General features: G+C 35.8%; 1 protein-coding gene across 1 annotated transcript in view; it reads right to left on the bottom strand.

Annotated features, from left to right (window-relative positions):
- Positions 1 to 17,421, bottom strand: part of LOC109110613 (NACHT, LRR and PYD domains-containing protein 3-like) — an 80,972-nt gene that overhangs the window by 46,919 nt on the left and 16,632 nt on the right. The window lies entirely within an intron of this gene.

A 17,421-nucleotide genomic window follows, 5' to 3' on the forward strand; every position in this document is an offset into this window, starting at 1 on the left:
CTTCTGTTTCCTAAAGAAACCATCTTAAAACATAGCAGAAGGCTAAAACTGCACCTTATCTCTGCATTTGAAGCACCATTATACGGACACAGTTCTCAGTACTTCCAAAGAAAAGTGCTGCTGCACCTGAGACACAGATACCTAGACAGAATATCATTTTCACAAAAAGCTAAAAAAATGTATTATATTTTAGTAAAATTTTTGAAACTTTAAGCTAGAGCCCTAAGTTTCAAACAAACACAACAACACACACAAAAAACTTCGCTACTACGAGAAGGCAACATGTTCATTTTGTATCAAATAATTGTAGAACTTAATTATCAAGAGCAAATACATTTTTTAGTTGCTTTTGGATGCAGCATTCAAAATCCATTTTGGTTCACATCTGTCAGAGGCATGACAGTACGGAGCCCCGACACATGGCATGCAGGAAAAAAATTAGTAGGCTAAATCTCGTGCACGCTCACGCGATTTTATAATTCATTCATTCACTCGATTTATTCAATTGAGGGAACAAAAATAGTAACACTCGTGTGCATGTTTTAGTACATTGAAGGAAACGGAATTAGTAAATCGTGCACACAATTTTATTTATTTTTTCTTGACATGTCATGTGCAGGGCTCCGTATGACAGAGAGGAAGAAATGAAGATAAACAGTATTTACATGTTTTCAAACAGTTCATCCTATTTAATCAATCATACCCGATCCATTTTTTTATTGAATGTAAATTTATTACCACTAAAGTTTGCTCAGTCTTCCAGTCTCCAAATGTCCTGTCCTGATTCCCTTCAGCTATTCAATGTCACTAAACCAAACAATCTGCTTTTGTTGAGTCACCAATTCATAGTTTTATATGATGCCTGAGGGCATGTTAAAGTGTGAATCTTATTGGTTGGCCAGGTTTCTTTACAATTCAAAGGAAAAAAGAACTACCACTCTCTCAATAAAAAAAAAAAAAATCACACTGACATAAATAAATGTGTTTGTGTTGGCTTAAATGAACAGCAGTTTATGGTGAATTGTACTCACTTGAGTAGCTTCAGCTACACAACACAGGATTCTTCAGTCCCTCACACAGATCTCTTTGTTGACTACCTGAGTCCAGCAGACGGCTGTTGTTCAGGTTCAGACTCTTTTGCAGGATGGGTTTGGAGGAGAGAACAGTAGCTAGAACTGAACAGCTTTGCTCTGTCAGCTTACAATTTATTCAGCCTACCACAAAACAACAGCATTATTTATTACGAGCATTCAGATCAGCAGGGTCTTCATATCTGCTCCAGCCCAGATGTAGCTTGGACAGATCCTTTTATAATGACTAAACAGCTATGCTTATAATGTATAGAGATGATGACCTCACTTGATTTTCTCCACTTTACTTTGCTATGAGAGTCCATCAAAAAAGCAAGAGAGAGCTTCTCCCAATTGCCAGATCTCCTAATTATCCTTCACTCAGATCAGTACGAGCTTTCTTTCAGTAATAATGGACTTTTACCCCAGAACTTCAGTGAGATACTCACATGCTTCCTGTGGCATTGCAGGACTTTTCAAAAACCTAAAAGAAGTAGAAGAACTACTTGATTAGATAGTCATGCTATAATTTAATGTCATTTGTAGCTCTCATTCCTCCTTAGGGTGTTCAGTTTTGTGATAAACATCATATTTATAACTAGGATTTACACAAGCTCCAGTCTGGATCCAGAACACCTGAGAAGAGATGATGCCAACCCCTCAGAGGACCTCAGATGATGCTAACCCAGAGACAACATACAGAAACTACCACATTTTGCTCTAAGTTTGATTGCATAATTGCTGGTAATAGGGTTAATCGCGTCTGTTTTGTTTTAACCGTCTTTTATTGAATTTTCAACTTCTTTTTTCCGAACATTTCTGCCCGTATGCACATAAACTGACAGTCACCACTGATGAAGCTACTACTAAATATTGTAGATCGAAACTTATTTTTTCTATAAAGTTGCTTTTGCAATGCAGTTGTAGTCGATCGTACCCAAGCGCTATACAAATAACTTGTATTTGAATCTGATTATTGAATAAACTGTCTGCAGTTCTACTGATGAAAATACGTACTGGTAAAAAAAAAAAAAAAATGTATAGCCTGAAAGCACTGTAAGTCCCTTTGGATAAAAGCGTCTGCTAAATGCATATATGTAAATGTAAAATATAACTAGTAAAATTAGTAAAATACAAAAGAAAAACTTGAGTTCCAGACTCATGAAATTCAGTTGTATGATGGAATTGAATTTCCTCCTAAATTGAAATTCAGTAAATTCTGTCATTTCAAATTATTATCACCTTGATGGTCTTTAATTTAAAGCATCCACCCTGTAATAAATCACTTAGCTCCTTCACTCCTGATTGTCCAGGATCATTTCCCTGTGAGATCCAGCTCTATCAGGTTGTGAAGGTTTTGATCTCAGAGCTGAATGCCAGAGCTTTATAACCCTTTCTTCTGTGATACTGCAGCCTGAAAGACTAGAAAAAATAAAAACACAAATTGAAATAACATTGCAGCTGAGATTAATTCATCACTGGTAATAATCAACAAATATGACTAAAATAACACTACAGTTTACCTTATCAGATATGCCACAGTTAAAGCCCAGAAAAACCAACCCAAAGTTTAAAATAACTCATTATTTATAATAAAACTAAAGCCCTAGCTTTCACTTTCTTATAAACTGCAATGTATCAATACAACACAATTTATATGAGTCTAAGTTCTGCATCAATTTAGTCTTCCCTTCTGTTTCTTAAAGAAACATCTTAAAACATAGCATAAGGCTAAAAACTGCCCTTATCTCTGCATTGAAAGCACATTATACGACACAGTTCTCAGTACTTCAAAGAAAAGTTGCTGCACCTGAGGACCAGATCACCAAGACAGAAATCATTTTCACAAAAAGCTAAAAAAAATTATATTTAGTAAAAATTTTTGACTTTAAGCTAGAGCCCTAGTTTAAACAACAACAACAACCAAAAATATTCACTACAAGAAGGCAAATGTTCATTTGTATCAATAATTGTAGAACTTAATTATCAAGAGCAAATACATTTTTTTTAGTCTTTTGGGATGCAGCATTCAAAATCCATTTGGTTCACATCTGCAGAGGCATGACAGTACGGAGCCCCGCACATGGCATGCAGGAAAAAACGATAGTAGGCTAAATCGTGCGCACGATTTACTATTTCATTCACTCGATTTATAAATTGAGGAAACAAAATAGTAATCGTGTGCATGTTTTAGTACATTGAAGGAACGAATTAGTAAAATCGTGCACACAATTTATTTATTTTTTCTTGCATGTCATGTGCAGGGCTCCGTATGGACAGAGAGGAAGAAATGAAGATAAACAGTATTTAACATGTTTCAAACAGTTCATCCTATTTAATCAATCCTATCCATTTGTTTTATTTGGACCCTGTAATTTATTACCACTAAAGTTGCTCAGTACCAGTCCATCCAATGTCTGTTCCTGATTCCCCTTCAGCTATTCAATGTCACTAAACCAAAACAATATTGCTGTGTGTCACCAATTCATTAGTTTTATATGATGCCTTGAGGGCCATGTTAAAAGTGTGAACTCTTATTGGTTGGCCAGGTTTCTTTACAATTCAAAGGAAAAAAAAGAACCACTCTCCAATAAAAAAAAAAAAAAAAAAATCACAACTTGGACCACAATATGACCGGACATAAGATATAACTCATGTTTGTGTTGGCTAAATGAACAGCAGTTTATGGTGAATTGTACTCACTTGAGTATCTTCAGCTCACAACACAGGATTCTTCAGTCCCTCACAGATCTCTTTGACTCCTGAGTCCAGCAGACGGCGTTGTTCAGGTTCAGCTCTTTCAGGATGGGTTTGGAGGAGAGAAAACAGTAGCTAGTAAACTGAACAGCTTTGCTCTGTCAGCTTACAATTATTCAGCCTTAACACAAAAAAACAGCATTATTTTATTACACATCAGATCAGCGGGTCTTCATATCTGCTCCCACATGTAGCTGGAAGTCCTTTATAATGACTAAACAGAGATGTTATAATGTATAGATGATGTTTGACTCACGTGATTTTCTCCACTTTGCTGTGAGAGTCCATGAAAAGAGCAGAGAGTTTCTCCCAATCCAGATCTCCTAATTTATCTCCACTCAGATCCCGTTCTTCAGTAATATGGATCAAAAAACCAGAGCTTCAGTGAGATACTCACACGCTTCCTGTGCAGCAGGACTTTTCAAAAACCTGCAAGAAGTAAGAAGAACTTTGATTAGATAGTCCATGCTATAATTTATGTGTCATTTGTAGCTCTCATCCTCCTTATGGGTTCAGTTTTGTATAAAACCTCATATTTAATAACTAGGATTTTCAACAGCTCCAGTCTGGATCCAGAACACCTGAGCAGAGGAGATGATGCCAACCCCTCAGAGGACCTCAGATGATGCTAACCCAGCAGACAACATACAGAACTACCACATTTGCTCTAAGTTTGAATTGCATATTGCTGTTAATAGTGTTAATCGTCTGTTTGTTTTACGTCTTTTATTGATTTTTCCGACATGTTCTGCCGTATAAACATAAACCTGACCAGTCACCACTGATAAGTCTACTACTAAATATTGTAGAACCTTACTTTCTGTTCTGTAAAGTTGCTTTTGCAATGATTTGTATCGTAAAAAAGCGCTATACAAAATAAACTTGAATGAATTGAATTGAATAACTGTCTGCAGTTCTACTGAGAAAAATACGTACTGGTAAAAAAAAAAAAAAAATGTATAGCCCCCCTGAAAGCACTGAAGTCCCTTTGGATAAAAGCGTCTGGCTAAATGCATATATGTAAATGTAAAATAGAACTAGTCAAATTAGTAAAATACAAAAGAAAACTTGAGTTCCAGGACTCATGAAATTCAGTTGTATGATGGAATGAATTTCCTTAAATGAAATTCAGTAAATTCTGTCATTTCAAAATTATCACCCTGATGGTCCCTTTTCATTATTTAAAGCATCCACCCTGTAATAAATCACTGAGCTACTTCACTCCTGATTGTCCAGGATCATTTCCTGTGAGATCCAGCTCTATCAGGTGGGAAGGGTTTGATCTCAGAGCTGAAGCCAGAGCTTTATAACCTTCTTCTGTTGATACTGCAGCCTGAAAGACTAGAAAAATATAAAAACAACAAATTGAAATAAACATTGCAGCTGAGATTAATTCGTCACACGTAATATCAACAAATATGACTAAATAACACTACAGTTTACCTTATCAGATATTTGCCACAGTTAAAGCGCCAACCCAAAGTTTTAAATAACTCATTATTATAATTAAAACTAAGCCCTAGCTTTCACTTTCTTAATAACTGCAATGTATCAATACAAACACAATTATATGATATCAAGTTTCTGCCTCAATTTAGTCTTCCCTTCTGTTTCTTAAAGAACATCTTAAAACATAGCATAAGGCTAAAACTGCACCTTATCTCTGCATTGAAAGCACATTATACGACACAGTTGTCTCAGTACTACTTCAAAGAAAAGTGCCTGCACCTGAGACACAGATTAACCAAGACAGAAATCATTTTCACAAAAAGCTAAAAAATTATATTTAGTAAAATTTTTGAACTTTAAGCTAGAGCCTAGTTTAAACAACAACAACAACAAAAATATTCAACTACAAGAAGGCAAATGTTCATTTTGTATCAATAATTGTAGAACTTAATTATTCAGAGAGCAAATCATTTTTTAGTCTTTTGGATGCAGCATTCAAAATCCATTTGGTTCACTCTGCAGAGGCAATGACGGTACGAGCCCCGCACATGGCAATGCAGGAAAAAATAGTAGGCTAACTCGTGCGCACGATTTACTATTTCATTCACATCGATTTATAAATTGAGGGAACAAATAGTAACGTTTGCCTTCCCGTTTTTAGTACATGAAGGAACGGAATTAGTAAACTCGTGCACACAATTATTTAATTTTTTTCCTTGCATGTCATGTGCAAGGGCTCCGTATGACAGAGAGGAAGAAATGGAAGATAACAGTATTTACACATGTTTTCAAACAGTTCATCCTATTAATCAATCCTATCCATTTTTTTATTGAATGTAATTTATTACCCCTAAAGTTGCTCAGTACCAGTCAGGTCCAATGTCTTGTTCACTGATTCCCCTTCAGCTATTCAATGTCACTAAACCAAACACATCTGCTTGTGAGTCACCAATTCAAGTTTTATATGAGGCCTGAGGGCATGTTAAAGTGTGACTCTTATTGGTATGCGCCAGGTTTCCTTTACCAGTCAAAGGAAAAAGAACCACTCTCCAATAAAAAAAAAACTAAAATCACACTGACATAATATAAACGTTTGTGTTGGCTTAAATGAACAGCAGTTTTAATGGTGAATTGTTACTCACTTTGCGTATCTTCAGCTCACACACAGCATTCTTTCAGTCGCTCACAGATCTCTTTGCTCCTGAGTCCAGCGACGGCTGTTGTTCAGGTTCAGCCTCTTTCAGGATGGTTTTGGAGGAGAGAACAGTAGCTAGAACTTTTCTCTGTCAGCTCTACAATTATTCACCTGTAACACAAAAACAGCATTTTTTACATCTATTCAGCACATACAATATTTAGCACACCTTTTTTTTACATTACATTAAATATATTTAGAATGAATTAAAAATGTATACTATACATATGATATAATGGCTACTAACTGCAAAATGTAACTATGCAGGGCTTGCCAACAGCCTTCTTCATAAAGTCCAGATCAAACCAGAAGAGAGGTTACTACGGAACATTGTGACCATAAGTCTGAATGGATGAAAATAATAAAAGAAACCAAACTTCTCATCACAGCTACGCAAATGGCACCCAGTTCTACCAAATTCTATAACCCATTAATAACAAAAACAATAAAACAAACAAAAATTCTCATCAAAGAAACTAAAAGTACTACAGTTCCACTGGAATACCTGAGCCAGTGTATTGATAGAAAGTAACAGTTGGATGTGTGCCAAATCTTTCTTTTAAATAAACAAAAGAAGATTAAGATATGAAATAAACAAACAGGGTATTTTGATAAAAGGATGAGAAATTTTCAAAGGTAAACCCAAAACTCTAGGGATCAAAAAAAAAAAAAAAAAAAAACCTCAAGTCAGGAATATAGGTGAGATTGTGGATTTCAGTAGTCATGTCAAAGTAATAACTAGAAATCAGGAATACTATCATCTACTCAGAAACATATAGCAAAAAGAAATAAGGAATGATTTATATCCCATTAGGATTTGATAAAATGTTTGATTTCCATCCTGCTTAAGAATTGGACTCAAACTTCCAAACACCTTCCTTCCCAAAGACCATTGGGCAGCCACAGCCCTGGGAGCCACAAGCTTTTTCAGGTTACTTATTTTAAAAAAAAAAAAAAAAAAAAAAAATATATATATATATATATATATATATATATATATATATATATATATATATATATATATATATATAAAGAGTTGCTTAAATACAATAAAAATACAAAACCAGCCAAAAATAATTTGTTCAACTACACACTGGAATCAGCTTCCAGAAAAAGTCAATGGAAGCAAAAAAATCACTTATTTCACTCCGCTACATTTTTTCCTACATTTTTTTTAGGGAGTCCATCGAAAGGCGCCAAGAAATGCCTCTTCATCCAGATCTCTATTCCCCTGCTTGCACTCAAATCCAGCATTTTTCCAGTAACTAGCCAGGCTTTTTACCCCGAGGCACAGCCAAAGATAATGCATGCCTTCCCCTACTTTTGCTTAGGGCACTTTCCAGGAAACTACAGGAGGAAGAGAGACAGGCTGAACAGTTACATAAAATGCTGGCCTTGAGCTACATATCTCTGCTATCTACCACCACTTTTTCTAAACCTGCGCATACTAGCTTGAAATGCAGATCAGGCTTGCACTCCATTTTGCAGAAAGAAGAAAGAGAAATCACACTTTATTTTAACCCCCACAAGATACCAGAGCCAAACTGCCCCTCCGTGGGCCCATTCAGGCTCACACTACTGGGCTCTTAGTACCGAAATAGACACTCTACTCTAAGAGAATAAAAAATAAAAAAACAGCAGGCTGCAGGGGAATACACACATGGTAGCCAAAATGCATTTGCCACATTTATTTTATGTATTAAAAATAATAATAAAAAAAAAAAAACAGCACACAATCAAGGTTTTATGGGAAATGCTTTTTCCTGGGCCACTTGGGTGCTTGGCCAGCAAGCTTCCCTTTTCCCACCTTATGGCTACACTTAGAACAGGTACACCTCTTTAATCATCTTTTTATTTCACATGCTTACACAAAACTGCCCTTATCAAACAGATGGTAGGTAGCCTTGGCCTTTTTGTCCTATAGTATTCTAATCTTGAATCTTATAGGCTAAATATGCATATATATATATAAACTGGACTATACTTAAACTGGACTGCCAGTGAGCAAGCTGCCTTTTGATACTGCTTTTGATAGACCAGCCTATTAGAGCTACGGCCTGCTGCTTTTACATTTGTATGCACTGCTGTATTTTCCAGCCTCACATAAGGCTGTTAATGTAGGAACCAAAAAACACATTTTTGCTGTTCACTTAATAGTGGTATTTATCTCTATTCTCTCACATTATCTGGTGTAATCAGCCTAGATTTCAGCCCTGAGCTAGAAAGCGCCATTAAGCCAGCCAACGGCATTTTACATATTTAAGCGCCCACTTAGATTTAGTTTTATATGCCAATACAGCACAGCTTACTCTTAATATATAAACCACATCAATTTCAGCTTGGGGAAAGCTAAACTGCCACCACACCTGCTTTAGGCTGCATTTCATCACGGCTTTAAAACATTTCACACACACAGGCAAGGCCAGCAGAGAAAGCATTTAGTTTAATTTCCTCCTAGCTTACAGAAGCACAAATACTCCTGGCCAGTAGCTATGTAGGTATACTGACCAAAAGGAAATAAAAAATACACCATTTTACAGTTCCAAATGAAATATTAGTCTTATCCATATGAGCAAAAATGGCAGCGCCACTTAAAATTGCTTTCAACTTTCTATACTTGAAAGAATGAAGGAATACGCAGGGGTCCCTTTGCGTTAACTCACCCCACGTGCTTGCCTCCTCACAAACACTTTGACCTATCCACACCCCTAATTGAGCCACACTTTTAAATGTTTTAAACTAACATTTATAATATGCTTTAGAAGTCGTTCTATATCTACAGAGGTTCTTTATGGTAAGCAAATTTATGTTGATTTGGCAAGGCTATAGGATTGATAAAACTTGAATCAAAGAATACAAAAAAAAACAAAGCAAAAGTTTCCAAACATTTTTTTTATGAAATGGTATAATGAAGAGCAATAAGAAATACATAGCTTTTCAATTAAAAACAAGGAAAGCTGAACTTCTTTTTAATATGCAGAGAGAGAAAGAGGCACAGGCTTGGTTGGACTGCTTGAGGGTATTGGTAAGCTGCCAGCCCAGTTTTTTCACTATAAGGTTTAGGCTTGGAAATCCCTCCACATCTCCTGCATGTCCATTTCTGTTAACGGAAATAGATGCATTTTTTGGGAATCAGGGGGGTAATTTTCTAAATTACATTACCAAAATTTACTTACCTAATACAAAGGAACGCCGAAGCATTCATTTATTTGCTGTATGTGTTCGCATGTCATGTGCTCTTGTATTTTACATTTTATGGGCTTCACACATGCATTCCCTCCGCGCTTACATGTGGACCTGCTGCTCTGAAATAAGCAAATATTAAGTATAAGTTTAAAGCCTTTCATAATTAATACAAAGTAATGATGAAAAGTGATAGTGCCAAAATTTTTTTCACGCCTTTTTGCTAGCCTGTAAAACGGAACAATAAGCCACCTTTTAAACCAGGAAACTTAATAATGGCATAGCCTAATGCAACCTATCCTAAAATAAATAATCGATATGATATTCCAATTTAAGTTTCCATTTTTGTACACAATTTCTGCTTTTAATGTCGCACAATAGTGCTAAAATATATGGATTAGGAACTACAGCCTATAGCCTGCTTTTACTGCTGCTCCAAGCCACCTTTTTAATTGTTTTTATCTTTTGCCTATGAGTCAGAATGCACACATCCTTAAATACCAATACCATATATATTCAAGTTAATAGCCCATTTTTTTGTATGATTTTACAGTTTTTTCAACGTCACAGAGTTTAGCCCTATTTTCTTGAATTTCTCACAGCTTAGCCCTGTAGATCGAAATGTAGTTTTCTCCCTTACAAAAGACAACATAAAGGAAAGGCTGTGTAGTTTTAGCTGGCTACATAATGAATGTGCCCAATATGTATGTATATGCCACTTGACTATTTTTTGATAAGAGGCCTTTGTAGCAAATACTTTTTTATACATTGCATTTATAGATGCTCAGCTATCACACCTTTACAGGAAATTAACTTTCCTAAAATGTATTTTTAATAAAAAATTTTTAAATATTTTTTAGAGATGTTATAATGTTATATTGGGGTTATTTTTGTTTTATTTTGCTTTGATTTCCGTTTTACAAAGGCAAAATCTTTTACGCCCACCTGGGCAGTAGATTTCGTAAAGAACAACTTTGCTTGCTCACGGCCAGCTTTTGGTTAATGCACGTAGCCCTCACGGCGTAATGCACGCATGCGGTAGCCGCCACATTGGGTTAGCCACCTACCGCAGAGTCATAAAACGCCGAGAAGATTTGGGGTTAATACAATACAATATCCAGCAATCACAGATGCTTTGCATTAGCAGACAGTAAGTACTTTGCGATTTAGATTTTTTAAAAGAGGTGCCAGAAAAATATAGACTTGCTTGGGTGCATTTGAATTCAATCTACAAACTCACGTCCCTTTGTACTTAGTTCTTTTTGGTTTTTTGTTGTTCTTCAGGAGTTTGGAATTGGGTTTTACAAATCATTTCATTTCCTAGAGGTTTTGCGTACTATAACTTTACTGCCTAAATATTTCACAGGAACACTGGAATAAGGTAGCTATAGATTTCAATTAAAGAAGTAATGGCGCCGAAAGTTTGGAATTGTTTAAAGATAGCATGGTAGTAGCTTCAAAATTTGTTGTTGTTGTTGTGAAAAGGAGGGGAAAACACCTTATTCAGAGGCCCAAACCCAAAATGTAAAATTTTGGTGCAGTTGCTGATATTTATATTTGATATGATATGATATATTTGATATGAGATCTTTACCTGATTGACTTCGATTTACAGCATTCATCCTGTAGTAAATCATTGAGCTCCTTCACTCCTGATTGTCCAGGATCATTTCCTGTGAGATCCAGTTCTATCAGGTGTGAAGGGTTTGATCTCAGAGCTGAAGCCAGAGCTTTATAACCTTCTTCAGTGATACTGCCGTCTGAAAGTCTAGAACAGGAATGAAAATGTAAATTCAAACTGATTAATCAGCTATTCTAGAATTTAACTTTAAACAACATTAAACCCGAAAATGATTTACAATTAATTGTAAAGTGAAAAACTAATAGCCAAATACATCTCAGGGCCAGAGAACTTTAAAATATTAGACATCAACTCAGTTGAGAATCTCCACTGATCTTACATTTACTTGACAATGTTTCTACAATCTCTATACAGTCATGGCAAAAATGGTTGGTACCCTTGATAAATATGAAAAAACGAAACCTTTGACAATAAATCTGCACTGTTAATTCTTTTGATCTTTATATTTTAAAAACATACAAAAATCTAACTTTTCATTGGAGAATAAGAATACAAAGGGGATTTTATTATGAAGTGAATGTTTTTCTCTAGTATACATTGTCAACAATTACATGCGCACCATTTTGTTTGAATACTTATTGCAACCTCCATTTGCCAAGATAACAGCTATGAGTCTTGGAGAACACCTGACAAGAGATCAGAGACCATTTCCTTTATACAGAATTCATGGCAGTAGTAACATGGCAACGCTGGTAAAATGATGCTACCCTCTCGTTCGCTGATCTGTTCCCCACTATGCTCTGCTCACATAATCTGATAATAATAGCTTTGTAGAAATATACATTATGTGGATAATTAGTCGAAGAAAGTTATATCTGATTCTGCTGCATAGAACAGAATAAAAAATAATATATTGGTATTTAATATTAATATATGGCAGCTGCTTTTTTCATTAAGTGCAAAATAGCAATAGATGCTATTTTACACTAAGTGAAAATAGCATATTTTCTTAGCGATTGATGCTATTTACATTTAAGTGCAAATAGCAATGAATGCTATTAACACTAAGAGCAAATCGCAGTTTAGGTGAAGGCAGAAAGATTCTCCTGAATGCTTCACTAATGCGTAGCTATGATGTTTGTTAGCTTTTTTTTAACAATATCTGGAGAAAATCATATCTTACCTACGTATGTAAGGTCACTCACTGCCTTGGACTGGGATTGTTCTTTGAAAAGGTTAACTTTGACTGACTAAACAGATTGGCCGACCTGTACACACAAGCTTAAAGCACAAAAAAAAAAAAAAGCTCAAAGAACGAACAATCGACAGGATTAGCTCTGGAGTGACTCACATCTACAAAGAAACCTAAAATGTATAGTAAAGTGAAACTCAACTGTGTCTATGTAGTCATAGAGATGTATATATATTTCCAATTCAGCAGACAACTTTTTTTTAGCTACGTGAACTGGGCCAAAATAATAAAAATAAAAAAAATTACAATTAAACATTCAGTATGATGGACACAATATTTGGCCTATTTGAAAGTGTATGTATCATGTAATGGCCAAATAGTTATTTTAAAGTAAAAAAAGTGAAAAAAGTGAAATTCGACGTAACATACAGCCAAGTATGGGTGACCCATACTCGGAATTCGTGCTCTGCTTTTTTTTAAAACCCATCCAAAGTGCACACACACAGCAGTGAACACACACACCGTGAACACACACCCCGGAAGAAGTGGGCAGCCATTTATGCAGCGGCGCCCAGGGAGCAGTTGGGGGTTCGGTGTCTTGCTCAAGGGACCTCAGTCATGGTATTGAAGGTGGAGAGAGCGCTGTACATTCACTCCCCCCACCTACAATTCCTGCCGGCCCGAGACTCGAAACTCACAACCCCTTGGGTTGCAAGTCCAACTCTCTGACCGTTAGGCCACGACTTCCCCCTCCTGTACAGGAGGTATATAACATGCATACAGGAGCATCCACTACTGCGGAGATGAGTCAGTGTCACAAACTTTATTTCTTAAAACCTACAACAAAGAAAGCACTAGTTTATCAAATTATTAAATGTTAATGCAGTCTCCTTACTGTTTTGACTGAGGTTCAGAGTTCAGTGAGGATGGGGAAAAAAGAGGGGGTTGGAGGAGAATTATATACCTCCTGTAAATTATGTAAGTTTACAGAGACAATAAAATACCTTTACTTACAGTACATTTAAGTTAAGATGTAAATATTTTCTAGAAAAAAAAATTCCAGCCACAATCACAACAAATGTATATACAATTACAAATTATTAAGCATATAAATCATCAGTTTGTTGTTTTACACAAAGCACACGGACATTACATACGCAACAAAAGATGCATAAGAAATCTTTAGCATTAGTTGACTAATCGCACATTTATTAATAAACCATGTAAGACCATCGAGAGCATCCTGACTAGTGCTGCATCACTGTGTGGTATGGCGCCTGCAACGCATCCTGCCGGAAGACTCTTCAACGCATAGTAAGAGCAGCTGAGAAGATCGTTGGTGTCTCTCTCGCTCCCTCCCTCCAAGACATTTACAGAACCCATCTCACCCGCAAAGTCATCTGCATCGCAGGTGATCCCAACTCACCCATCACACAGCTTCTTCAGTCTGCTGCCATCAGGGAGGAGACTGCGGAGTCTCCAGGCCAGGACCAGCAGACTGAAGGACAGCTTCATTCATCAGGCTGTCAGGAAGCTGAACTCCCTCATGACCTTGTCCCCCCTTCCCTCCCTCTTTTTCCCCATGTATCACTGAACTCTGAACCTCAGTCAAAACAGTAAGGAGACTGCATTAACATTTTAATAATTTGATAAACTAGTGCTTTCTTTGTTGTAGGTTTTAAGAAATAAAGTTTGTGACACTGACTCATCTCCGCAGTAGTGGATGCTCCTGTATGCATGTTTAGTATGGATTACAAACTCTTAGAAAATTTGTTTTCTATTTGAATTGGTTCATTTGTAAGTAGACATTTTACTCTCAATAGATGTCTGTAAGGCAAAGATATACACTGAGTTTCGCGCTCAAGCGAGACTGAGACAGCAAAAGAAAGCACATCATGTTTACATTCATTATTTTACAAAAGTGCGGTATTGTGAGTGCACACAAAAAAGCATAGAGTCTTTACAGATTTGAAAGATGTTTTAATCTTATCTGAATTACCAGAAATGAGGGAGTATTTTAATTGTGGCCAATGTGTATTAGAAAAAGAAAAGAAAAGAAAAAAAAATATTGTGATTTTTTCCCCACACTATTTTTTTTCTACTTCAATGAAATATTACATTTATTTTACAAATTTTGAATGAAAAATCTAATGTATAAACAATGCAGATTAATTTTTACATCCCTCTTTAATAATATTTATCAAGGGTTTCAAACAATTACATTTAAATGATCAACAATATACAAAGCAACTGCACATCAGAGTATTTAAATTGGGGCTGCACGATAAATCACATGCAATATTTCATGCACATCTTGTTAGTAAAGCCGGTTCTGTAATCAGCAGTAAATCTCAATCACATGCAAGCTTTCACATGGAGCAGCATTTACTACACCGAGCCATTGCTCACTGACAAGCTGTGCAAAACATGCGCATAATATGATCGTAGTTTTGCACAGCTTGTCATTGAACAACAACTCTGTGTAGTAAATGCTGCTCCAGCACAATTAACGCATGTGATGTAGAGATTTTCTGCTGATTACAGAACCGGTTTTATTTTGTGCAGCTTGTCAGTGAACAATGGCTCTGTGTAGTAAATGCTGCTCCATGTGAAAGCTTGCATGTGATTGAGATTTACCCCTGATTACAGAACCGGCTTTATGGACATTAAATATAGCATGCGATTTTATGTGCAGCCCCTAGTTTAAAAGTATAATAATAATTTATTTATTTATTTTAGTGACCAGATACCTGCAGAACAGATGAGTCCTGCTAATTTTCTCATGAGACTCTTTTTCTCTGACAGCACTGTACCAACATCAAATGTTAAACTACACTTGGCTGAAGTTTTAGGCTATATGAATATGGTAAAAAAAAAAAATAGGCTCTGTGGAAATATCTAGGCCTGAGAGGCTTACTTTAAAAAAGGAATTTTGTTACAGTTACAAATCACTAGATCAAAAAGTATTCAGTAACATAATCCAAGCACCACAATCTGAAAGTAACCTAAACTGATTATGTTGGATTACTTTAAGGTCACAGATGTAAATATAGTTAAGTAAAAGTAATATAATTCTCTGCTAGTATGAAACCAGAAGTTTTAGTTAGTCTGTAATTCTCAGCTAGTATGAAACCATAAGCTATACCTATGCTGTATCTAAATGTTCTGCTCAAAACTTGAACACAATAGAAATGTTTCTGCAACAGAAAAAAAATAATACAAAGAATAAAACTTGTGTTTTTTTTCCCTCAAACAAATATTATAACAAATATATAATATTATTATCTATTTCAATTAATCATAAAATGGCCCCAAACACAAGGTGCTTGTTTTCACTATTAAGTGATTCCTGAGGACTGTGTTTAGGTCACCTGATTTCATTAAAGGAGCTGTATGTAAGAAATCTATTTCAATTAATCATAAAATGGCCCTGATGTGTCACTAGACATTAAGAAATCGTCCGGCCAGGATAGTCCCCCCAAGGGGGATATTGGTTTCATTTTTAAAAAAAGTGGGGACTTGGCAGACATACACAAATGAGGTTATGTTTGGGTTTCATTTTGTTTGTTTTTTGGCGTGTTACCCTAACTCCAGTCGGATAAAAATGTCTACAATGTTACTAAATCAAAAAGACCTCGTTATAATTCAGAAATTCTGCGTCACAAAGTCCGAAATAAAACCAGAATTTGTGGTTGGAGATGCTTTTGAAAAGATGGAGCGGCTGAAAACAGGAGAAGGGAATTTGAACTTACAGACGCCAACGTTGCTAATTTTCTCCTGGACAGGTAAGATTCATCTGTGCTTGGCTAACTTGTACTTAAAGACAATTCACACATAAAAAAAAAATAAAAAATAGTCGAACAAAGTTATGCATGTTTGTGCAAAGTAACATAACGTTAGCTCACATGGACGTATGCTAACATTAGCAATGCATTACAGGGCTACAGGTGCCTGTTTCTCTGTGTCATTATGCTGAGGCGCTGAGAAAACAACATTACTTATGCCCATTATGGCAATTTGAAACGTAATTGAGACAGTGATAGCCTAATGTTACCTCAGTGAAAAATGATTCGATCATTTATTCTTCGTGCTATCGTGGACTAAGTTACACACATGCTGCAAGTTGAGCCTGTATGACCATTGCTAATGTAATTTAGTTACTCTGTTTAATATTTTCTGATGGAACTGAAAACAACCCTGTGATAGCCATTGGTGATATTGAATTTGTCACCGTTATGGTGCTTTTGTAAATGTTTTGGTTATTTGTTAGCCTACTTATGACAAAAACTTTAGTACTTGTAAATCTTTGATATTGGTTACACATAGTGACATAGGCTTGTGCTTGTACTTACATAAATGATAGATAAATAACGTTACAAGTTAGACTAACAGTTACCGTTCTGTCTGTCTGTCACGTACAAGCATAAATCCTTCTGGATATACTGTCACATCGAGCATAAATCTTTGATTATACTGTCACATACGAGCATACATCTTTACGATTATACTGTCACATATTATACTGTCACATACGAGCATAAATCTTTACGATTATATACTGGCTATCTGACATAAATCTTTAGATTATATTTAACTAATGACAATTAGTAAATTTTTTAAATACATAATTACTTATCAAAATATCTCTCATGAAGCATAAACATAATTAACAGAAATTTTTTTTTTTTACTGTGTACGTCTGTTCGTCACTTGCCATTGGAAGCCCATTGAAGCAGTCTACGTTTCTGCTGAATCCTGCAGCTCATCTGGCAACCTCGAGTCAGGGGGTAGGGGGAGGGGATACACCGCTCTACAGTATTTTTATAGTGATTGCAGTACCAGTTTAGGCCACAATCCTACATACGGCTCCTTTAACATAGATTAAAGAGCGGGTCATATGGGTTTTTGAAAAATCTCTCTTTTGCAGTTTATAACGTAGCTATCCTTAAATGAAAACAATCTGCAAAGTTGTTAATCAAAACAATACGTAACT

The sequence above is a fragment of the Cyprinus carpio genome, unplaced genomic scaffold, assembly GCF_018340385.1.
Source record: "Cyprinus carpio isolate SPL01 unplaced genomic scaffold, ASM1834038v1 S000006805, whole genome shotgun sequence".
NCBI classification, from domain to species: Eukaryota; Metazoa; Chordata; class Actinopteri; order Cypriniformes; family Cyprinidae; genus Cyprinus; species Cyprinus carpio.